Here is a 26,409-nt window from a genome sequence, read left to right as displayed (position 1 = left end):
AGACTTCTACCTTAGGGTACGTCTACACTACAGTGATAATTTGAGTTAACAATTCAAAATAGTTAATTTGAATTAAGCTAATTTGAATTAACACATCTACGCACAAAACCTATTCTGAAATAGCATCTTCCTATTTCAAAATAGCGCGTCCACACTGAATGGACCCTGAACTGATGTTAAGGCTGGCTGGAACCAGTGCCGGCAGGGCATCAGGTTAGGACTGAGTGTGTGGGGCTGCTGCCTGAGGTTAAGTGAGCTCCGTGCTTAAAGGGACCCTACCCCCACCCTGCACGGACAGTTCTCAGGGTTCCCCGCTTGCTTGTCTACCTCGATGAAGGACAGCAAAGCAGTCCTGTCTTGGAGTGCCATGAGTGCCCGCACTCGGGACACCACAGCACTCGGCCACATGGAGCCAGAGCTTCCCCTGGGCATCCTGGTGCATCTCGTGGGGTCGTTTCCATTAGCTCAGCTGCACTTGCTGCAGACTGCCATCTGGGGGGTCCATTGGGAGGCTGTCAGGATCCAGGAGGCCCTGCAGGAGAGCATCCACCCCGAGGAGCCCTCAGAGCCTCCCCGGTCCTCCCCAACGGGGGCTCGTGTCCCATTCCTCCCTCACATCCTTCCACTTACCCTTCCCTGGCCCCCTTCCTGATCTCAAACAAAAGACACATGTTCAAAAATAGAAACTGGGTTTATTGAACAAAACTGGGGGGGGGGGTAGAACCTCTGGGGAGACTGGGAAAAGGAGGTGGGAGAGGGGAAAAGAGAGGGTGGGAGAGGGGAGGGGGAAATCTGGGAGGAGGGAGCTGGAAGGGGAAAGCAAGGGGAAGAAGGAGGAGGGCAAGCTCAGGGCCCAGAGTTGGGGGGGTTCTCACCGGACCAATTTGATTGTCATTGCAAACCTGCTCCTGGGTTTTGCATTTGGCCTTTGGTGGCCAGCCTGGCAGCTATCCTGCCATAGACGACCGTGTTCCTCTGTCTAGTGCAGAGATCATGGACATTGGGGGCATCCCCCCCCAAACCTGTATAAGATCCATGATCTCCATCCTGGACCAGGAAGGCGCCCGCCTTCTCCAGCCCCGTCAGACTCCTGGGAGCTGGCAGACTGCTCCTGGGGAGCGGTGGAGGGCTGACTGCCAGTGGCTTGCTGGCTCCTGTTTACAGGCCACTGCGTCAGGGGCCTTGGTGGCTGTGTGCTGGCAGGCTTGGAGCTGGTACAGGCACTGTGGCCAGGGTCTACCCCTTTAATGGCTTCGGGGCTGGGGGAGAGGAGAGTAAGTTTTCCTGGTTGTGCCCAGAGTGGCCACCAGGGCTCCCTGAGAAGGGCTGGAGGCCCCCCATTTCGAATTAAGTGTCTACACAGCACTTAATTCGAAATAGCTATTTTGAATTTGGCGTTACTCCTCGTAGAATGAGGTTTACCAAATTTAAATTAAGCACTCCGCTATTTCGAATTAATTTTGAAATAGCAGTTTGCATGTATAGACGCTATTACAATTAATTTGAAATAACGGCTGTTATTTCAAATTAACTTTGCAGTGTAGACCTACCCTTTGATGGTTTAGCCACAACAAATTCTGTATCTTGGCAGGGGTTTAGACTAGATGACCCTTCTTCACCCCTCCTAACACTATGATAACAATATAGCAACAGCTCTGAGCACCACTGTGCACACGAGGAGGGTTAATGCTGCAACAAAATTTCCATTACGAATCCTGATTTTCAAGTGCTTACTTGGCAGTAAAAATTGCATGCAGATTGGTGCCAACAGGCAAGCTCCAATCAAAGGAGCACATGGATTTTTAAAAAATGCAGTTGACAAAAAGGACAGACTAGGCAAACTCAGGAAGCTTACTGATCATAGAATCAAAGAACTAGAACTGGAAGAGAACTCAAAAAATCATCCAGTCCAATCCTCTGCCTTCATGGCAGGATCAAGCACCATCTATCATCCCTGATAGATGACTGTCTAACCTGCTCTTAAATATTTCCAGGGATGGAGATTCCATAACTCCCTAGGCAATTTATCCCAGTGTTTAACCATCCTGAAAATGAGGACTTTTTTCTAACGTCCAACCTAAACCTTTCTTGCTGCAGTTTAAGCCCACTGCTTCTTGCCCTATCATCAGAGGCCAAGAAGAACAATTTTCCCACCTCCCCACTGTGACTCCCTTTTAGATATTTAAACTACTATCCTGTTTTCTCTTTTCCAAACTCAACAAGCCCAGTTTCTTCAGCCTTCACTCATAGCTCATGTTTTTTAGTCCTTTAATCATTTTTGTTGCTCTTCTCTGGACCTTCTCCAATTTCTCCACATCTTTCTTGAAAGTGGTGCCCAGAACTGGACACAGTACTCCAACTGAGGCCTAATCAGCACAGAGTAGAGCAGAAGAATGACTTTTCATGTCTTGCTCACAACACTCCTGTTAATTCATCCCAGAATCATGTTTGCTTTTCTTGCAACAGTACCACACTATTGACTCATATTTAGCTAGTGGTCCAATATAACCCCTAGATGCCTTTCTGCAGTACTCCTTCCTACACAGTTACTTCCCATTATGAATGTGTGAAACTGAGTGTTCCTTCCTAACTGGAGTACTTTGTACCATTTCTCCTTATTAAACGTCATCCTATTTACTTCAGACTATTTCTCCAGTTTGTCCAGATCATGTTGAATTATGACCCGATCCTTCAAAGCAGTCACAACCTCTCTCAGCTGGGTATCATCCGCAAACTTAATAAGTGTACTCTCTATGCCATCATCTAAATCGTTGATGAAGATATTGAACAGAACTGATCCCAAAACACATCTCTGCAGAACCCCACTTGTTATGCCCTTCCAACATGATTGTGAACCATTAATAACTACTCTCTAAGAATGGTTATCCAGCCAGTTATGCACCCACCTTATAGTAACCCCATGTAGGTTGTATTTGCCTAGTTTATTAATACAAAGGTCATGTGAGACCGTGTCAAATGCCTTACTAAAGTCTAGGTATGCCACATCCACCACTTCGCCCTTATCCACAAGACTTGTTATCCTATCAAAGAAAGCTATTAGACTGATGTCTGTCAAAGTTGGCTGATGTCAAACAGCTTTTGATAGCACTCACTACCAAATGTCCTCTTCAACCAAAAGTTTGTCTAACAGTGTTTAAAGCATCGTCTATACTGGTGTGTATAATTAAGCCCTCTGAATGACAGGGACATTGTTCTAATCACTGTGATTCTTCCCCTATTATGGAACAATTATCAATGATATAATACATAAAACTGACTGGAATTTGTGTCTAAACCCCAACTGAAAATAGTACCTGATTCTCCTCTGACTGTGTCCTAGCGTACATCATAATGACATCATGCAGAATGAGCAGTGCTTCAGGTAAGCTAAAAACCAACAGATGAATGCCATGGAGTGCTGCTGTGACTAAGAAGTGAGGTAAACAGAATATTCTGGATGTGGGTAAAAGGCTTTCTATGTGGGAGCCTTCTCACTCAACGGTCATGTGGGAAAGGAAGTAGATAATGAACCCCACACGTTCCTGCCACGAAAGTCTTGCAAGTCATTTTGTCAATAAGGAGGGAGAAGCAAGAGAAAGTGACCCATTAGAATGGAAAGAGGAGTAGGGAGATGGACAAGAGACCAATATTTCTCAGTTGAAATGGAGGCTCAGGGTCTTTATTTGTGTCAAACATTCTTAAATCCCAAGGTGCTTTATTATTGTCCCTTTTAGCCACATATTTAATGTGACTTGGCAGAAGGGCCTAGGTTTAGGAGCAATTTTCAAGATGAAGCAAATGGTCTTTTATTATGTTTTTCTTGTGTAGGTGTTTGCATTTTTGCACAGTATGGCTAAGTCTAGACTGCAGGCTTCTTTTGGAAGACGCTTTTCCGGAAGAGATCTTCCAGAAAAACTTTTTTCAAAAGACAGCATCTACACAGCAAAAGCGCAACAAAAAAGCAATGTGATTTTTCAAAAGATAGCGTCCACATTGATTGGACGCTATCTCGCATTTAAGTTGTGATTACTTTGGAGGGAGTAGCCACCAGCGCATCTGTGCTTTTTCCTGGAGGCCTCTTCATTCAAAAAAAAAAAAAAACCCACACTCTCTTCTGTGTCCACACATGTTTTTTCATGTGTGTAACAGTTTGGACACTCACTTCCAAGAAGAACAGCTTAGAAGTAAGCAAGCATCACAATGGCTATGTCTAGACTGCAAGCCTCTTTCGAAAGAGGCTCTTTCGAAAGATACTTTCGAAAGAGCCTCTTTCGAAAGAGAGCGTCTAGACTGCACATTGAACTTTCGAAAAAGCGGCTTGCTTTTTCGAAAGAAAGCATCCAGTGAGTCTGGATGCTCTCTTTCGAAGAAGCCCTATTTACATTGAAGAACGCCTTCTTTCGAAAGAGGAACTTTCGAAAGAAGGTGTTCTTCCTCGTAAATTGAGGTTTACCGCCATCGAAAGAAAAGCCGCGTTCTTTTGATTTAATTTCGAAAGAACGCGGCTGCAGTCTAGACGTAGGTGAGGTTTTTTCGAAAAAAGGCTACTTTTTTCGAAAAAACCCCTGAGTCTGGACACAGCCAATGAGAATCTTGATTTGATAACTTGGATGTTGCATTCAACTCAAAGTCAGGGTTTCTTTTTTTAAACATCTAAAGTATAAACTGCCAAATGTAACTCTTTAGCATGGAAACACAGACAGACCCTTAGCTATTGTGACAGCAAAAGACAAAGTGGCAACAATTTTTAGTTTATAATATCTGAAATTGAATTGCTTTCATCTCGTGACAAAATCAATTGTGTCAATGGAACAAACACTTACAAGGAGAAATCTTTGAAGAGATTTCACATTTCTGAGAATAAAATGATTTATCTGATGAGCTACCTGGAAACTGGCACATTTCTTGAATAGAATTTTAAAATGCTAAATGTTAAAATGAGCAATTATTTAGTACTGGAGAACAGAACTTTCAATAACAATTAAAATATTGGGACAGCATGTTGCTTATGTTGAAAAAAGCAAATGCCATTCCAGGGTCTAACAACAAGAATGTGGTTATATAAGATATGGCACTATTTGGCACAGGTGAGACGTCAGCTGGAGTATTTTGGGTATTTTTAGGTGCACACTGAGGGTAACTATACGGCAACTGCGAGTATACTTCCTAGCTTGAGTACACAGGCACGAACTATCTCTACTAGAGCTAGTGCACTAAAAACAGCAACGTAGCCAAGGGTAACCATGGTGACTGGGAATGAGATGGGTTTGTCCTTTTGTGGCTATTTTAAGCTGCTACCTCTGCTGTCCCTGGCAACACTGCTATTCTTAGCACAATAGCTTAAGCAGAGCTAGGATGGGTCTGTCTACCTGAGCTGGGAAGCAGGCTCCCAGCTGCTATGTAGGTGTACCCAGTCAGAAATACGTGAACTTACTGGATAGAGTCCACAGGAGAACATAAAAAATTGCTAAAAGATTTAGAGACCCTCTGACCTGTGAGGAAAGGTTGAAAGTACTGGGCATGGCTAGGCTACAGAAGGCTGAGGAGGGACAAGATGACAGTCTTCAAATATGGAAGAGATGTAAAGAAAACAGTGACAAGACATTGTATCAGTTTAGTTCACAGTGAGGAAGATTTAGGTTAGCTATTAGAAAACAAAAATGTTATGATGAAGAGGATAGTTGAGCAGTGGAACACCTTATATAAGGAGGTTGTGAGATCCCTGTCAGTGGAAGTTTTTAACACTGGGTTGGCCAAACTCCTGTCATGGATGGTCTAGGTAGACTTCATCCTGATTCAGGACAGGGGGATAAACAAGATAACTTCCCAAGGTCCATTCCAACCCTACATTTCTATTTGCTGCAATTCCCTGCCAGTGGGAGTACAAAGCCGGCACTGGGGACAGGAACAGCATCAAGAGTTTCCTTGATCATCCTTCTGCCTAGAGGGCATAGGGACATGCTGGTGAGCTGATGCTTGTGGCTCTTGCCCAGCCGGAGGTGAGGGGGCTGTTGAGGCTCAAGACTTCCAGCAGAGACTTGTTGCTGGCTGAATGGAATGAATCCGCAGGTTGGTGGGGGGCCCCAGGATCCCCACCCTGCCCTCGACTGCTGTGTTGCTCTGACTGAAGACCAGAGCTCCTTAACTCTTCATGCTTTGCCCTGCTCAAGGGCTTGCCTCAACTCCAGGCTCACTGCTGCTCCGTCTGACTGAAGGTCAGAGCCCTTAACTGATGCCCTGCCCTGTCTGAGGTTCATAGACTCAGTTGCTGTCTGCCCTGGGTTGTGGGCTTGGGCCTATTAACTATCAACTAATTCTCTCCTGTGCCAAGTTTCTCCAGAGGTGTTGTAGCATGGAGGCCTGGCCTCCCTCTCTGACAGGCGGGGAGACAGCTACAGCATCCTTACATTTGTACTGACTCTCCGTGTTTTACAGGATGTCTCCCAATGGTTTTGTGAGAAATGTTACGTGCTCCTGATGTGGGGGTCTCATTAAATCGGCTTCCATACCTAATGACTGGAAGGTAGCCAACGTGACACCAATATTTAAAAAGGGCTCCAGAGGCGATCCTGGCAATTACAGACTGGTAAGTCTAACTTCAGTACCGGGCAAATTAGTCGAAACAATAGTAAAGAATATAATTGTGAAGCATGTAGAAGAACATAATTTGTTGGACAAAAGTCAACGTGGTTTCTGTAAAGGGAAATCATGTCTTACTAATCTGTTAGAGTTCTTTGAAGGGGTTAACAAACATTCAGACAAGGGGGATCCAGTAGATATAGTATACTTAGATTTTCAGAAAACCTTTGACAAGGTCCCTCACCAAAGGCTCTTGTGTAAATTACATGGCCATGGGATAAGAGGGAAGGTCCTTTCTTGGATTGAGAACTGGTTAAAAGACAGGAAACAAAGGGTAGGAATAAATGGTAAATTTTCAGAATGGAGAGGGGTAACTAGTGGTGTACCCCAAGGGTCAGTCCTGGGACCAATCCTTTTCAACTTATTCATAAATGATCTGGAGAAAGGGGTAAGCAGTGAGATAGTACAGTTTGAAGATGATACCAAACTGTTTAGTGTAGTCAAGACAGAAGCATAATGTGAGGGACTCCAAGAAGATCTCACCAAACTGAGTGACCGGGCATCAAAATGGCAAATGAAATTTAATGTGGATAAGTGTAAAGTAATGCACATCGGGAAAAATAACCCCAACTATAGGTACAGTATGATGGGGGCTAATTTGGCTATGACAAATCAGGAAACAGATCTTGGAGTTATCCTGGCTGGTTCTCTGAAAACTTCCACACAGTGTGCAGCGGCAGTCAAAAAGGCAAATAGGATGCTAGGAATTATTAAGAAAGGGATAGAAAATAAGACACAGAATATCTTAGGGTATGTGTACACTACCACCCTAGTTCGAACTAGGGTGGTTAATGTAGTCATACGGAGTTGCAAATGAAGCCCGGGATTTGAATTTCCCGGGCTTCATTTGCATAAAGCCGGGCACTCCATTTTTAAATGTCCGCTAGTGCGGACTCCGTGGCGCGTGTAGCCGCGTGGCACGGAGTCTGCACTAGCGGACATTTAAAAATGGCGCTGCCCGGCTTTATGCAAATGAAGCCCGGGAAATTCAAATCCCGGGCTTCATTTGCAACACCATATGACTACATTAGCTACCCTAGTTCAAACTAGGGTGGTAGTGTAGACATACCCTTACTGTCCCTGTATAAAACTATGGTATGCCCACATCTTAAATACTGTGTACAGATGTGGTCTCCTCACCTCAAAGATGATATTTTGGCCTTGGAAAGGGTTCAGAAAAGGACAACTAAAATGATTAGGGGTTTGGAACAGGTCCCATATGAGGGGAGGTTAAAGCAAGTGGGACTTTTCAGTTTAGAAAAGAGGAGACTGAGGGGGGATATGATAGAGGTCTATAAAATCATGAGTGGTGTGGAGAGGGCGGATAAAGAAAAGTTATTTATTAGTTCCCTAAGTAGAAGAACTAGAGGACACCAAATGAAATTAATGGGTAGCAGGTTTAAAACTAATAAAAGAAAGTTCTTCTTCACACAACATGTAGTCAACCTGTGGAACTCCTTGCCAGAGGAGGCTGTGAAGGCTAGGACTATAACAGAGTTTAAAGAGAAGCTAGATAATTTCATGGAGGTTAGGTCCATAAAAGGCTATTAGCCAGGGGATAAAATTGGTGTCCCTGGCCTCTGTTTGTCAGAGGTTGGAAAGGGACGGCAGGAGACAAATCACTTGATCACTGTCTTCGGTCTACCCTCTCTGGGGCACCTGGTCCTGGCCACTGTCGGAAGACAGGATACTGGGCTAGATGGACCTTTGGCCTGACCCAGTACGGCCGTTCTTATGTTCTTATTATCAATTTGATACGGAAACTCAAAAGGGCTCTTTTTAAAAAAAATAATTGCAGGTCTCATTTAAGTTAAAGCTTTTTCAGGGCCCATCTACAAATGAAAATCTGAGGAAGGTAGAATGTGAACTTAAAGCAGAATAGGTATCTCTGCATAACTCCATGTGGGTATGTCTACACTAGCCCCTTAGTTCGAACTAGGGAGGCTAATTTAGGCATTCGAAGTTGAAAATGAAGCCCGGGATTTAAATATCCCAGGCTTTATTTGCATGTTCCCATCTGGTCACCATTTTGAAATTCCACTAGCCCGAAGTAACTGCCCACGGCTACACGCGGCAGTGAAACGGCAATTTGATCTAAGTCCTTGTTCGAATTAACTGTTACACCTCATTCCAGAAGGGAACATGCAAATAAAGCCTGGGATATTTAAATCCCTGGCTTCATTTGCAACTTCTAATGTCTACATTAGCCTCCCTAGTTCGAACTAGGGGGCTAGTGTAGACATACTCTGTGTGAACAGTCTGCTTCTGTGAGAAAAGGCTTTCCACACATGGTGTTATTCAGGAATAGATGAGCTCTTGTAGGGATTCCTTGTATCAGTACTTTGATTTTTTTTTACCCAGTGTTCATTGCCATGTGCCAGGCCTTTATGTTTATTTCCTAGATAGCTGCTTGATATATCCTTGCAAGCGCAGCAGCTTGTTGAGAAGGCTGCGACATGATACACTTCAGTGAGTACTGCTCAAAAGGGATGAAATTCACCCCTGCATTATGCAAAAGGCCAGTCCCAGACTATCTGGGTGTAGGTCCCAATTTTGAACACAGAGGGGATTTATGCAATGTGTAGCCACTGTGTTCACTCATGGTGAACAGGGCTGAATTTCACTCAAACAGCCTATCACACCAGATCCTAACTTACTGTCTTAGCTTCTGTTTACTCAATACTAAGGGTACGTCTAGACTACATGCCTCTGTCGCCAGAGGCATGTAGATTAGGCTACCAGACATAGTAAAATGAAGCGACGATTTAAATAATTGCCGCTTCATTTAAATTTACATGGCTGCCGCACTGAGCCGACAAACAGCTGATCAGCTGTTTGTCGGCTCAGCGCGGCAGCCATGTAAATTTAAATGAATCGCCGCTTCATTTTACTATGTCTGGTAGCCTAATCTACATGCCTCTGACGACAGAGGCATGTAGCCTAGACGTACCCTTAGATTTGAAAGCAGAACATATGGAGTCAATGGCCTCGGGTTCTCTTCTTATGATGAAATAGTGGCTCCTGAGAATCTTCTCTATGAATGCAAAAAGGTGTGTGAGTGAGAGAAAAGCTTTCAAGCTTACCCAGAGCTCGCCTGCAGGCCTGGGGCATGGTACTCTGACTGTCCAAACTAAACACAAAGGCTACGTCTAGACTGGCATGATTTTCCGGAAATACTTAACGGAAGAATTTTCCATTAAAAGCATTTTCAGAAAAGCGCGTCTAGATTGGCAGGATGCTTTTCTGCAAAAGCACTTTATGCGGAAAAGCATCCATGGCCAATCTAGATGCACTTTTCCACAAAAAAGCCCCGATCGCCATTTTCGCGATCGGGGCTTATTTGCGGAAAACAAATCTCTGCTGTCTACACTGACCCTTTTGTGCAAAAGTTTTTCGGAAAAAGACTTTTGCCTGAACGGGAGCAGCATAGTATTTCCGCAAAAGCACTGACAATCTTACATGAGATCGTCAGTGCTTTTGCGGAAATTCAAGCACCCAGTGTAGACAGCTGGCAAGTTTTTCCACAAAAGCAGATGATTTTGTGGAAAAACGTGCCAGTCTAGACAAAGCCACCGTGAATCAGATTTGGAATGAATGGTTAAAACAGATTTCAAGGCATTGAAATGGAGTACATTTTCCAAACCTGAAGCTTGAACTCTTGTCTCTTTCACCTTTTAAGTTGGTCCAGTAAAACATGTTACTTCCCCCATCTTGGCTCTCTAATATCCTGGGACTGACATGACAACAACCCTGTGCATTTAACAAGGGATAAATGTGTGCATTCAAACATCCTGGGTAGCCTCTTGTATCCTCCAGTCCCCTATAGGTTGGCCTGGCTGGTTTTAGAATCTGTGGTTGTATCAAGGCTGTTCCCCACTCTGGCACAATGAATGCGGAAGTGGGGGCCCACAAAAGCACCTGAAAACCTAGTCTTAACAGACTTTGGTACAAAAACCTCCCCCCAAAATCCTAAATAGCTGGAGTTTGGAGAAATCCGCTGCCACCATCCAAGTAATTTCCATGAATACCAGAGAAGAGATCACTTGGGAAACCTCTTCTCTAAGGTAAAACTCTCCTCCTGCCCCAACCTCCGTTTTACTTGGAGTCGGGAAAAAACAGAGGGAATTCACAGACAATAATGGACTCTGCTCTTATAACTAGGCACTAAGTCACAAGACACAACAATCAACCAATACAGGTTAATTAGAAAAAGAAAACAAACTTTTATTATCAAAACAAAACTACGGTTGCAAGCATAATAAAGTGGCTAGATGGAAAGGGCCACCAATTGATATACTCTGGGGAATTCCCTGGGTTCAAGATTTTAGTTACAAAAGAGAAAAAAAAAACCACGCTTAAGCTCAGACATCAGTTCCAAATTCCCAAACCAGGAAAAAAATAAAACCTGACGGACTGCCAAACTTTGTCCTACTTACACATTGTAAGAAGTCTTGTCTCGGAGAGAGACAGGCCTCCCATCTCCTTCATTCTTGGAAGAAACCACTCTGACTCAAACTAAGGAGGGAAAAGATAAAAATTCCTTTGTCCCAGTTTGAAATCTCTACTTGCATTGCTATTGGCTGACCAGATACCTGGCTAGAGACAGGAGAAATAGTTAACCCTTTAGTCCCCAGGTGCTGGTCAGCACTCCTGATTATGACAGGTGGTGTGGCATGCCACTGACAGTGGGCATGGAGATGCTCTGTGTGTTCTGAAATTCATAGCATAGGTCTAACTTGCATGGGTCTGTCCCTTATTCTGCAGTTAGAGTCCTTCATTTATTTCCGTAATGCTGGAGCCATGGAGCAGTGACCGACGTGAGGTTACTGTGCACGGAGGCACTCTCCTGATGGCAGAAGGAGGAGATTATAACTTACTGTGATATAGCCCGGAGACACCAATTGACTCTCAGGATTTCATTGTGTTAAGCACACATGTGAGCAGAAACTGTAACTGAAACACATGACAAGATGCCATTATGGCTGACATAATGGAGACCAAACGAGGAACCTGCAGAGCTAAAGTGATGAGCTACAGCTGCTATCACTAAAGAGTGAACCCTCTATTCCTGTGACCTGTAACAACTTAATTTTTTGTGGTTGGTACAAAGGTGACTATCTATAATACATTCACCTGTGGGTTAAAACAGCAGGAAGAGAAAACACACATTGAGGAAGAACATTATAACTGTAACATGAACATAAGAACGGTCACACTGGGTCAGACCCAGGAGCGGCCCGAGATGAGCTGCCGGCAACTGGCGCCCTAGGCAAAATACGCGATCAGCACGCGATTGGTGCCCCCACCTCCAAAGCCCTCAACGGCAGTTTATCTTGGCGCCCAAAGCGACCACATAGGTCGCCTGTATTGACGGGCCACCACTGGACAGACCAAAGGTCCATCTACCTCAATATTCTGTCTTCTGATAATGGCCAATACCAGGTGCCCCAGAGGGAATGAACAGAACAGGTAATCATGAAGTGATCCCTCCCCCATCACCTATTCCTAGCTTCTGACAGAGACTAGGGACACCCTCCCTACCCATGAGCGAGTTTGACACGCAACATCTGTCTATGGGCTAAAGTCTACGCTCAGTTACATCTGTGCAACCTTGCTGAATTCACTGTGGGTGTACAAGTTAGAACAGACACCAGCAGGCAGCTAAACCTACACATTTTGCCTGCTACCTTTTTGTACCATCTTCCCGCTTTGTACCATTTCCTTTAATTTAGAAAGATTACAAAGCGAGAAGAAAGATAAATGATCGTAGGTGACTTAAATATCTCAATAATAGGGGTTTTATAGAAAAATTAAGGCGATGCACATGTGATTGATTGTTTTCAGTGAATTTGGAAACAAAAATGTGAGAAGGAGTGGGGGTTCAATAGCAAAGAGGATATGGTTGTCATCAGGATTAATGGTATATGATCATTCATGTCTGTCTTATCTCACACTAAGTTTTCTTTAGTGGAATTTTAATAATGTAGGCTTTATATTATGGCAATATAATTCCATTGGTATATTCAGTTGTGTTGGTTAATTTACGAGAGTTAATTTTAAGTACAGCTGCTATATTGGGAAATCTGTCCTGAATTGATAACCCAGTTTTGAGGATATTTTTTCCATTGGAAATTAGTCTTCTACAGCTTCATCCCCATCATTTCCTGCTATGATTTTCTGTTTGTAAGTGAGAGGAAAGGGGTCTTTCACTGGGTTTTAACCACAAGCATTTTTAAAACAGAATGTTATTGATCTGTAAAACAAAGTTACTCCTAGTATTTTGCTTTTAAAGTAATCCCATAACAACTCCCAATAAATAGTGTTCAAATGCTATGATAAATATAAACTACATTGGATATAGTCTTGTCTCACAGACAGAGAACATTTCCTTCTGCTAACATTTATTTTTTCTGCTCAAGCTTTTTCCCCAACTGCAATATGATTATTTCACATTCATCCCAAGTGATCCACTGTTGCTTTACAAACAGTAACGACTTTCTTTTGTCACTGATATTTAGCCACCTCTGTAGTTGAATGAGGCAGGTGTTCAACTGTGCTCAGCTATGTGATACAACCTTTTTCGGAAAAGGGAAGAATCAAGTTGGACACAAAGCTAACCATTTTCTGTCAATGTGCATTTTGACTTATGAAATGAATTTGCTGTGGACATGTTTTACAGCCATCATCTCTGTTGTCACTGCACATGAACATGAATCTGCCAGAGCTATAATAGGGAACCTCTGTATCTTGAGAACTAGAATGTTCCTCCACAGAGTACCTTATGCCACTCATCAATTTATTTAGTACTCAGTCCTGGTCTACATTAGACCTGGCAAGTTGGCTTAAGGTACACCATCCAGCTACACAAAATGAATAGAGGGATTTGGCTTACCATAAGCTGAGCCACCATAGTGTCTACTCTGCAGGGTGGTACTTGGTCCTGCTGTGAAGGCAGGGGACTGGACTCACTGACCTTTCAAGGTCCCTTCCAGTTCTAGGAGATAGGCAATCTCCATTATTTGAGAAGTACAAGCCACCGGCAGGGGCTGACTTCATTGTTCAATTTGGGGGTCTACACCAGACCCACTAAATTGAACCCAAGAAGATCAACCTCTGGAGGGTAATATGGACATGCCCTCAGTGCTTTCGAACACTCCTTTAAGAATTGACAGAACTAATGTCTTGGCTCTAAATCCTCTATCTGGGGTATTTTGAAGCAAATTTCTATTTTCTGTGGATCAGGCAGTGTAAGAGATGCAAACCACACTCAGGCTGTGGGTTCCATGTGCTCACATTCCTTTCATGCTTTGTTTCTGTAGTGCAATAATGATTTACTGACCTAAAAGGTCACTGCGAATGAAATTCAAAGTCCCATATATGAGCCTTTGCAGAAATTGAAATTTGAATGCTTGCCTGTGTTCATCCATTCAAAGAACAGAATCTATATTATGTATCTATCTTTCCAATCAAAAGGGATAAGCAGCACATCTTGAATCTCAATTATTTGGAGTCAGCTCCAAGTGTAAAACATGGAAAAAGACAATGGTGAAATACACTCAAACGATATCCAATCCAAGTCCCATTAAAATCAAACAATTGGAACTCCTAATCCCAGTTCAGCAACCTACTCAATCAGATGTAGGGAACTGGACTAAATGACCTCGCAATGTCCCTTCTGGTCCTATGATTCTATGATTATAGTCCCATTAATTTATGTGAGACTAAGCTTATGTTTAAACTTAAAAAACAACAAATAATCTGGTAGCACTTTAAAGCCTAACAAAACATGTAGATGGTTAGCCCTTAAAGTGCTACCAGACTATTTATTGTTTTTTAAATGTATCCTGTACAGACTAACTCGGCTACCCCCTGAAGCTTATGTTTAAAGTTAGGCATGTGCTTAAGTGTTATGCTGAATTAAATCAAGGAACTGGTAACCTGTTCATAGGGGAAAAGAGGCTAAATGTATTGATGAAATTATCTGTAAATTACATACTCAAGTTTAATAAGAAGAGCCAATAAAAAGAATTTCATGGGAAGAATGTAATTATCCAACAATAGTTGTGAGAGAACACTAGAGCTTGCAAACTTTCTTTTGTAATAAAAATAATGTTAAAATTAAGCAAAGCGTTTCTTCAATTATGTATTCTGTTCAAAAGAGCACAGTTAGCAGCACATGCTGAGATAGTGTCTGAGTCACTATAAAATCAGAGTATCAGAGGGGTAGCCGTGTTAGTCTGAATCTGCAAAAGCGACGAAGAGTCCTGTGGCACCTTATAGAATAACTGAAGTGTAGGAGCATAAGCTTTCGTGGGCAAAGACCCACTGCACTGATATGCATCTGATGAAGTGGGTCTTTGCCCACAAAAGCTTATGCTCCTACACTTCAGTTAGTCTATAAGGTGCCACAGGACTCTTTGTCGCTTTTATAAAATCAGAGTACATTGACCTGAATCACCAAAACTTCTTTCTGCAGGACCGGGTGGATTTCCTTGCAACTCTTCCTCAAATACTAGCCGGACTTGATCTTGTTTAGATCGGGCTCGTTAATGTGGGCAGAGAACTAACTGAGATGACTGCAGATGTGAAAATTAAGCAACACACAGTCCAGAATGGGATTCCACCACCGTTCCTCACACAGAGTGGGGCATATTCTTGAAGCAGTCTTGTTAACAGTTGATAGAGACTGCTTGTAGGCTTAGCCTAAGTAACAGTGGCAGGATCTAGCCCAGTGGGTTGAGCCTTTCCAGACTACTGTGCCCCTTTCAGAAGTCTGATTTTTAATGTACCGCAAGTTTCACCTCGCTTAAAAACTACGTGCTTACAAAATCATACATAATACTACAAAAGTGCCAGAGCACTAAAAGACTACTTCCTTTCTCATTTTGTCTGTATGAAATTTTAGTGTGTACTGACTTTGTGCTTTTTATGTAGCTTGTTATAAAGCTAGGCAAATATCTAGATGACTGGATGAGCCCTCTGAAAGACCTCTGCATAGTGGTACCCATGACTGAGAATCACTGAGCTAACCCATATTTATTTACTTGGTATTTTTTACATTTTTCAGAAGGATGATGCATCTGTGGTATAGCAAAATAAGGCTGAATATTACATGTGGGCTGTGTCTAGACTGGCAAGTTTTTCCGGAAAAATCATCTGCTTTTGCGGAAAAACTTGCCAGCTGTCTACACTGGCCGTTTGAATTTCCGGAAAAGCACTGACGATCTTATGTAAAAATCATCAGTGCTCTTCCGGAAAAACTATGCTGCTCCTGTTTGGGCAAAAGTCTTTTTCCGAAAGACTTTTGCGCAAAAGGGCCAGTGTAGACAGCATAGTACTGTTTTCTGCAAAAAAGCCTCGATCGTGAAAAAGGCAATCGGGGCTTTTTTGCGGAAAACCATGTCTAGATTGGCCACGGACGCTTTTCCACAAAGAGTGCTTTTGCGGAAAAGCATCCTGCCAATCTAAACGCACTTTTCCAAAAATGCTTTTAACGGAAAACTTTTCCGTTAAAAGCATTTTCAGAAATTCATGCCAGTGTAAACGTAGCCGTGATGTATGCATTGTGGCCTCTATTTTTAAATTACTTTAACATGAATACAAAGCACAGATGCACAGTAGGAAGTGGAGATAGTTAGTTAAGATTAGGTAATGAGCATAATTATGTTGCTTACTTGTCGCAGCCTGACTCTGTCACTTTAAAGCAGCCACATCCTCTCAAACCTAACTGCACCTGACTTGGGTTTTGAAACTATTTGCCTCCAGGGAGAAGAATAATTATCCACCTTGCCTCTACTGGAACTAAAACTGGGACTGCGAAGGACCCTAAAGCAAGTGCAATACGATTCCTTTAGAAATCCGAAGTAAAAAAACAACAAAACAAAACAAAAATGTTGCTACTACTTTCCGAAGCTTCCCACATAGATCTGCATAACAATATTTAGACAGATTTTCCTTATCCGGTGACTTGCTATAAACATGTGGTGATTCTAAAAAACTGTAGTTTGACAACTCCACAGATAGCTCGTGATAATTTTCAAAACAAAAAACCAGCATGTCATTCATCCCCTGTCAAAATGTGTAAGTCAAGATTTCAAAGATGAGAAGTGTTTAAAATGAGATGAGAAGACCACAAAATAAACGCACTATTTTATTTTGAAAAAGTCACCGCTGACCAGGGCAAAGGAAAATAAAAAACTGTTATAAAAAGGGAAATGGCTTGAAAATTAGACCCAGAGAACAATAGCACTAAGAGGGTAACTTGGAGCTACAGTGACAATGAAAAGGGGAAGGTGGAAATGCAACCTTTATGCATGCAAACAGGAGACCAAACATTCAATCTATGCATGCAGATGTGAATCAAGACATTTAACATTTCACAGGAAGAATCTTCAGACAAGGACAAGGGAAGTAGTGGGGGCAAAAGATCTATCTGGTTTCAAGATTAAGCTAGATGGGTTTATGAAGGGGATGGTTTGATGAGATAACATGATCTTGGCAACTAATTGACCATTCATTATCAGTGGGAAATAGGTCAATGGAGGGATGATAGGAGTTACTATAGAGAACTTTCTGGGTGTCTGGCTGGTGAGTCTTGCCCGCATGCTCAGGGTTTAGCTGATCGCCATATTTGGGGTCGGAAAGGAATTTTCCTCCAGGGTAGATTGGCAGAGGCCCTGGAGGTTTTTCGCCTTCCTCTGTAGCATGGGGTACAGATCACAGCTAGAGGATTCTCTGCATCTTGGGGTCTTCAAAGTATTTGAAGGCTTCAATATCTGAGATATAGGTGAGAGGATTATTCTAGGAGGGGTGGGTGAGATTTTGTGGCCTGCACTGTGCAGGGGGTCAGACTAGATGATCATAATGGTCCCTTCTGACCTTAAAGTCTATGAGTCTATAACAGAGACCTGATAACTTCCATTTGAGAAGCAAATTGCACAGGTTTTCAGGACAAATCTGCATAATAAACCATAACACACACACTGTTTCTCACACACACACAGTGCAGTCAATGCATGACTCAGTCAGGACCAGCTGTTGGACCTACAGTACCCAAAACATAGGTCTCTACTATAAAAAAAAAGCCCAAGGAGCACTTAGAAGAACGTAACAATCATACCCACTGAGGAAGCTTAATACATAGTCCTCCTATTAGGCAAACTAGTCCTCAAGTATCAGAGACCCCCAGGTGTTCAAGTCCCCTCAGTGATTTTGCAATAATCAGTAAGTAAGTAAGTACAACTGCAATAAACCTCAGAAGAGATCAAACCTAGGACCTTTATCACCCCCAAGGTCTTCACCAGCTGAAAGGAACAGCACTGGTGAACAAAGCATGTGATGAGAAAATGCACCCTCCTACGTGAGTTTCAGTATCTCAAAGGTAAAAATCAAACCCACCCCTACAAGAATTTCAGTGGAAGTGTTGCTTGCTTGAGACCTGAACATGAAGGCAGGTTCATAGAAAAGGAACAGGCGAGTGACACTGAAAGCGACGACTTGTGACAGGTGATGTGTGTGTATGAAATAACCGATTTCAGTGGGAGGTAGGCACGTAAATTTCTTTGAGGGTCTGCTTTGGGATGCTGCAAATGGTGTTCTGAGACCAATGTTCCCACTAAGGTGTGCACCTGTGCAGCCATGCACCAAAAATTCTTCTCCCGCCCACCTCCTCTGGAAAGCAGCACTGGCATGGCAGACAGCTGTGACAGTATGGTGAGAGAGCCACTGGGGCAGGAGGTTGGGACCTGCCGTGGCTGCATAGCGGAGTTGGGAGGCCTGTTTCAGTGGCTGGGGCTGCCTCATGGCGGGGGGGCTAGGGCCTGTTCTGGTAGCTGGGGTGGGACCTGCTCCAACGGCCGGGAATGGGACATGCTGCATGGTCGGGAGAAGGTGGGGGCACAGGGTTTGCTCCATCAGCTGGGAACAGGATCAGCTGCATGGGACTGTGTGTGAGCAGGGGCGGCCCATGAGTATAGGCCAACTCGGCCGTCGCCTAGGGCGCTGCCTTCAATGGCGCCCGATGATGACGTCACGCCATTGACAGCCGTGCAGGCCAATTACACGTTCCGCCTGGGGCGCCCGCTGCCGCAGCCCGCCTCAGGCCGCCCCTGTATGTGTGTGTCTACTCTGGCGGATGGGAACATGTGTGTGTTAAATTGGGTGCCAGTGGCACACATCCAACCAAGTACACATGACCTCAATATTGAAGCACAAGCCAAAACTTGCTCCGCTCATGGTTGGAAAATCTTAGAGGGAACACTGTTTGATACCACTCCATATGCTGGGCAATAATGTCTCATTATCTCTTTGTATTACCTCATCAGTCTGTATGTATCCATTGTCCTTTGCCTTATCTTGTATCTTCTTTGGGGTAGGGACTATCCCTTTATTCTGTTTGTACTTTGTCTCTCACACTGGGGACCTGGTCTATGACTGGGACCCCTAGGTGATGGATTCAGGGTAAAGATAGCAGGGTCCTTTCCCCAGTTTTACAATGGACTGACACACCTTGATTTAGGCACTTAATATTTCAGGGCCTCAATTTAACTGTCTGTAAAACTGCTTTAAAAATACTTACCACACCTGTGCATCGAGGCTAAATTAAAATGTAAGTGCTTTGAAATCCTCATTCAAGAAGCATTATACGAATGCATATTAATCCAGGGTAATAAATGCATAAAAATTATTACAATAGCAGCGTGGAGTCCTGTGGCACCTTATAGACTAACTGAAGTGTAGGAGTATAAGCTTTCGAGGGCAAAGACTCACCATGCATCTGACGAAGTGGGTCTTTGCCCACGAAAGCTTATGCTCCTACACTTCAGTTAGTCTGAATCTGCAAAAGCAACAAGGAGTCCTGTGGCACCTTATAGACTAACACAGCTACCCCTCTGATTATTACAATAATTATTGAACTATTTTAGCTAGCATTGTTCATTGATGGTGAACAGCAACAGCCGTTAATATAAAGACAAACAATCCTTCGTTAATAACAAAATTTCTTATCTCCTAATTTTTCAGATTTAGCAATAAAAGAGGCCCACATTGGGGAAAAAATCATTTAATTGACCTCCTGATGAATAGGTAGTTTTTCAGCCAGTTTTATGCTAACCATTCCTCTCTGCCAAGCAGATTTTGTTGATGTATGTTTTCGCATTGTTTGGATACCAGCGTGAAGAGGCAGAATGAAACAAACATGCTGTTCTTCTCACTGTTCTCCTTTAATCACCTCTCTGTGGGTGTTTGCTGCTGATGGGCTGGAGGTGTGATTTGGAAAACTATGAAAAGAACAGTTGTGTGGCTAAAGACACTGAAAAGGAGTTAGGGGATCGTGCTTCCCGTTTCCTGCTCTGCCACAGATTTGTTGCATTTCCCCACGAACATCCATTAAACCAGACACTTCAAAAGGTCTCACCAGTAATTGGGGCCAGAGCAGGTAAAAATGTGGCTCTGAGCTCTTTTGAAATCGGGGCCACCTAGGACAGAGATTTCAGTTCCAGAACTCCCTCCAAGCCTATGGAAGTCAACGAACATTTAGGGCACTTAACCTCTTTGTGTATCAGTTTTCCACATCGGATAGGAAAATACAGATGGCATGTTGCGAGGATGAATTCATTAATGGTAGAAAACTCTTTAAGTTCCTTAGATTAAAGACACTAGAAGTTTTGTTCTCCTAAGTCAGGTGTATACCCAAAGCCTAGCCAAACTCTCTCAGCCTCTGAAACCATAGAATCATAGAGTTGGAAGAGACCTCACGAGGTCATAGAGTCCAACCCTCTGCCCAAAGCAGGACCAACCCCAACTCAATCATCCCAGCCAGGGCTTTGTTCAATCAGGCCAAAGAAATTCACAAGCATAAGCTTTTTCTCAGGCTCTGGGGCACCTGGTACATCAAGTGTTACCAGAAATAAAAAGACCCCTTTCAGTATTATTTCATGCCTTCCAGGCTAAGAAAGAGGCTAGAAACACAAAGGTGAATGTAAGGGGGCTCCCACAGCTATCCCTCCATATAAGGGAGAGGACTTCCCAGCTGCATTTTACAGTATCTGGAAACTTTAGACTTCCCATACAGTCCTTTAAATAGCCTTTCCCATGACCATTAACTCCCACTCTGTGTTAAGGGAAATGAAGACAACAGCCAGGGTATAAACAAACATCACCTCTAAGATTCTTTTATTTATCAAAGCAAAAGCTCAGCCTCTAGTCATGCTGGGAACAAACAGTGTCTTGGAGGTCCTTCTTCCTTAGCAAAGCAATTAAGGAGGCCTTGGAAGAACATAAGAACGGCCGTACTGGGTCAGACCACAGGTCCATCTAGCCCAGTATCCTGTCTGCTGACAGTGGCCAGCACCAGGTGCTCCAGAGAGGGTGGACTGAAGACAATGATCAAGCGATTTGTCTCCTGCCATCCCTCTCCTGCCTGCTACAAACAAAGGCCAAGGACACCATTTTATCCCCTGGCTAATAGCCTTTTATGGACCTAACCTCCATGAAATTATCTAGCTTCTCATTAAACTCTATTATAGTCCTAGCCTTCACAGCCTCCTCTGGCAAGTAGTTCCACAGGTTGACTACACGCTGTATGAAGAAGATCTTTCTTTTAATAGTTTTAAACCTGCTACCCATTAAGCACGCTATTAGAGTACCAGGCATACTTTTTCTGCCAATAGTTACTAGGTAAGTCAGCAAACCCAATCTTCTGCAGTTCCCCTTCTTCTCCCCAGTTAATTTTTTCTAAATGGACTAGATTGCAAAGATGGCAAACCCCCTTAACATTCTCTTAGCAATTTATTTCCCATCCCTTACTCTTGACTGAGTAGACACAAGAGCTTCTGGGTTTGTCAATTAACCCATGTCCCGTCAGCCAGGACTTCGGTGGCTCTCATTTTTGGGCACATACTGGATCATCGGAGGCCCCAGTGGTCAATAAATCCCATCTTTGGAAGAAAAAGTAATTCTGTTTTTGATCCTCCTTTACAAAGGTGTAGTTAGAGTTTGGAGTAAATTAAGAATGGATTCATTTCATCCCAGCTAGTTCTCCCAGACCCAGGGGTTTTGTTTTGTTTTGAAATTATATTCTTTGTATGTTAAAATCAGAACAGAAACAGTGGAGCACCCCAGTTGTCCACGTAGGTGTCTGATATTAGATATTAAAAACAGTAGGGAAAAATTCAAGAAAACTCACACTTGACAATTAAGAATAAACTTTCCTGTTACTGTGTATTTTTCGCAATTCACGCAAATGCATATTTTTAAATCCTGCTCAGCTCTTTTCCTTGCTACCTTCTTGCAGATGATACGAAACTGCTCAAGATGGTTAAGTCCCAAGCAGAGAATGAAGAGCCACAAAGGGATCTTACTGAACTCAGTGACTGGGCAACAAAATGGCAGATAAAATTCAGTGTGTAGATAGGAAAACATTATCCCATATTTAGATATGAAATGATGGGGTCTACATTAATTGTTACTTTTCAAGAGAGAGATCTTGGGGTCATTGTAAATAGTTCACCACTGAGTATGGAGTCACAGTCAAAAAGTGATCAGAACGCTGGGAATCGTTAAGGGCAGAAACTGAAACGTAAGATCTATTGCTTCTGTATAAATGCCACATCTCTAATACTATGGGCAGATGCAGTCACCTCATCTAAAACTATATCCTAGAATTGGAAAAGGTTCAGAAAAGGGCAACAAAAATTATTAGGGGTTTGGAATGGCTGCCGTACAAGCAGCGATTAATAAGACTAGGACTTTTCAGCTTAGAAAAGAGATGACAAAGTGAGGGATATGATAGAGGTCTATAAAATCATGACTGACCTGGGACCCTGGGAAAGATAGAGGAGACCCGGCTCCATGCCCCTGCAAGGGGCAGAGCCTCAGATAGAAGGGGGAGGGGTGGGAGGCTAGCATCCCCCAGCCAGCCTTCAGTGCTACCCAGAGCATGCCATGCAGGGCTCCGGAAGTGATTTAAAGGGCTCGGGCTGCCACGAATGCCACAATACCAGTGGTGGCAGCTAGGAGCCCTGGGCCCTTTTAAATCACTAGGCCTTGAGGCAGTTGCCCCTTTCACCCTCCCCTGCCCCCACTGGCAGTGGACCTGGTGTATGCCTCACTATTCAGTTCAGCAATTCTGATTCTAGCCAGTAGAGGGTTATAGTTCACCTGCCCATCAGGCTGCCTCATATAAGACTTGCATGCAATTCTTAGAAGTCTTCTTGAGTGACTCACATTTCTTTTGAACTTCATGTGGGTTTATATACCCAATAACCTACTAGGTGCCAATTTGAATATTTCAATGGTTCTCCAACTGTAGTACAAAACTCAGAGTCACTTGTCCCAGAAGAGCTTTTCTTTTTTAGATTTGTGTTTGTTTGTTTTTACTGTGAATCAGTAGGTTCCTTGCTGTGAAAAAGGCTCTTGAAATAATGTTTAGTTGGGAGTAGGGGGAAAAGATTCTCAAACAAACCTTCTGATGTACATTTGAATGTAGTCGCAATAGGAAGTTAATCCTCCTTATTTCTACTTGCTGATCTCCAAAGATAATCTTTTCAGAGTGTTGTCTAGTGCTAAGAGCAGAGAACTGCCACTCAGTACAACAGACTTTTATTCCCAGTTTTGAATTCATTGCTGGTGACATTATAAAAGAGAATACCTTGCCACACTCCAGTGTGCACATAGTACACTTATCAGGCCAACGGGTTAGCAAATTATCCTAATTGGATCAACCTAGTCCCTTGCAGGCAATGAAGCAAATCCCAAGTAGCTTGATGTGTTTGCTTACATTGCTGTCATATTATAAACACCATCATTGCCAGATTCATTCTTTGGGAAAGAATTGAACAGTGTGGTTTGGGTTGCATTTCAGAATTTGACCCCCTTAAATAAATAAATAGATAGATAGTTTTTTTTCTGTGAATTGCTGTGACTAGGAATCTCATCACAAAATATTTTGTGCTGGGTCTTAATGAAAGTCTCACCATGCTATTCATTTTCTCAGGATAGATTTTTTTTTAAGATCCATTGTATTGTTACTTGCTAGATGCTGTTCACAAAAAGACCCAACAACCACCAACAATGCATATTTCAGAAAGCAGCAATAAAGCACAGACTGTACAATTTTGAACAAATTATATTGCACTAAATTACTGACATTCAATCAACATTGTATCAGTGTTTGTCGGGTCCCTAAAAGAGCTGCATAAAAAGCGACTCCAACATAAAAGGCATTGTTTGTTTGATTTTTTTTTAAATTAAAAACATTCTAAAATTACTTGCAATTATTTAAAAAAAATTACCTGCATGTGTCTTAGAATCAGAAATTGCCTCTCTCCCCAGCCTATTTTTACTGGGGAAAAACAAGTTTTACTCAATGTCATCGAATGAAATCAAGCTCAATACATTCTGGGTTGCCCTGAAAAAAGCCACAGCTCTATATACCATTCACACAGAAATAGGAAAGGGCTGCATTGGAGTTGACACACTCTATTTGTGCAGCTTGTTTCTTTGGTTCACATGCAAGGAAATACAAGATGTTCTACCAGATGGATAAAGAGTGCAGGAATTAATGAGAAAGAGATGTGTCTGCATATAATGGTGGATTGAGGCTAAAGGAGCACTGATTAGCAGAAGAATTCATAGAGACAACTTTAAAATAAAAGGCCTTCCTTTTGCTGCTATCTACTAGAGATATTTACTTGTCTCATTTTTTTTTTAAACAACACCCTTCACTGTATTAGAGGGGTAGCCGTGTTAGTCTGAATCTGCAAAAGCGACGAGGAGTCCTGTGGCACCTTATAGACTAACAGATTTATTGGAGCATAAGCTTTTGTGGGCAAATATCCACTTATCAGATGCATCACCCTTCAATGTGTTACTTAGAGCCTACAACAAGGTGTACACCCACAGACCAGGTCTACACTATAAATTTACCTTGGTATAACCACTTTGCACAGGGTTGTGTAATATCCGCACCCTGGAGCAACCCTGTTTAGACCTATGTCAAGGGGAGGGCTTCTCCATTCAACATAACTACCACCTAGGTAAATACAACTTAGATGGGGCTACTATAAGGTGGGTGCATAACTGGCTGGATAACCGTACTCAGAGAGTAGTTATTAAATGGTTCACAATCCTGCTAGAAAGGCATAACAAGTGGTGTTCCTCAGGGGTCTGTTTTGGGACCGGCTCTGTTCAATATCTTCATCAACGATTTAAATATTGGTATAGAAAGTACGCTTATTAAGTTTGCAGATGATACCAAGCTGGGAGGGGTTGCGACTAATCTGGAGGATAGGGCCATAATTCAAAATGACCTGGGCAAATTGGAGAAATGGTCTGAGGTAAATAGGATAAAGTTTAATAAAGACAAATGCAAAGTGCTCCACTTAGGAAGGAACAATCAGTTTCACACATACAGAATGGGAAGCGACTGTCTGGGAAGGAGTATGGGAGAAAGGGATCTAGGGGTCATAGTGGACCACAAGTTGAATATGAGTCAGGAGTGTGATGCTGTTGCAAAGAAAGCAAACATGATTCTGGGATGCACTAGCAGGTGTGTTGTGAGCAAGACATGAGAAGTCATTCTTCCGCTCTACTCTGTGCTGGTTAGGCCTCAGTTGGAGTATTGTGTTCAGTTCTGGGGACCGCATTTCAAGAAAGATGTGGAGAAATTGGAACGGGTCCAGAGAAGAGCAACAAGAATGATTAAAGGTCTAGAGAACATGACCTATGAGGAAAGGCTGAAGGAATTAGGTTTGTTTAGTTTAGAAAAGAGAAGATTGAGGGGGGACATGATAGCAGTTTTCAGATATATAAAAGGGTGTCATAAAGAGGGAGAAAACTTGTTCATCTTGGCCTCTGGGGATAGTACAAGAAGCAATGGGCTTAAACTGCAGCTAGGGAGGTTTAGGTTGGACATTAGGAAAAAGTTCCTAACTGTCAGGGTAGTCTAACACTGGAATAAATTGCCCAGGGAGGTTGTGAAATCTCCATCTGTGGAGATATTTAAGAGTAGATTAGATAAATGTCTATCGGGGATGGTCTAGACAGTATTTGGTCCTGCCATGAGGGCAGGGGACTGGACTCGATGACCTCTCAAGGTCCCTTCCAGTCCTAATATTCTATGATTCTATGACCTCTTGGAGGTGGAGTAACTGGAGAAGCAGTGCGGCTTTTTAAGTGTAGACCTTCACATATTTCAGCAACCTGTAGGAAGATAGTTATCATAAAACTGAGTTTGTAATATTTATTAAATAAAAACAAAACCAGCATTTATGTTACACATATTTCCTCATTTTTACTGCAATTTGGACACAAATGAAGCCACCATACACTTGCTGCATTTTGTGTTTTTTGTTTATGCTCTGCATTATGTATCCCTTGGCATACAAAAATTTGAACATAAACTAGTCTATAAATTAAAACGAAACCATGTTTTACAGTAAATACAACTACTTCCTTATAATGAGTTAGCTTAACCTGTGCAAACTGCAGTTTTCACAGCATAATTCTTTGTGCTTCATTTGCATTTACTTCTCTTCAGGTTCCCAGATACTTTGAGGTATAATAGTGCAGGAGAAATACTATGGGAAGAAAATAAATAAGCGAAACACAGAGCAGTTTCCCCCTAATCATGTTCTTCAAGCTACTTCATACTAGTCCAGTACGTGAGTATCACTGTTCCTGCCAGCAGGTAGAGACAGGGTGAACCAAAGTTTGCCCAGTTGCCTTCTTCATATATTAGACAGTCTAGGGAACTGCATTTCTTTAGCAGAA

Source organism: Pelodiscus sinensis, chromosome 4 (assembly GCF_052426305.1).
Source record: "Pelodiscus sinensis isolate ZL-2025 chromosome 4, ASM5242630v1, whole genome shotgun sequence".
NCBI classification, from domain to species: domain Eukaryota; kingdom Metazoa; phylum Chordata; order Testudines; family Trionychidae; genus Pelodiscus; species Pelodiscus sinensis.
This window is presented reverse-complemented; position numbering follows the sequence as displayed.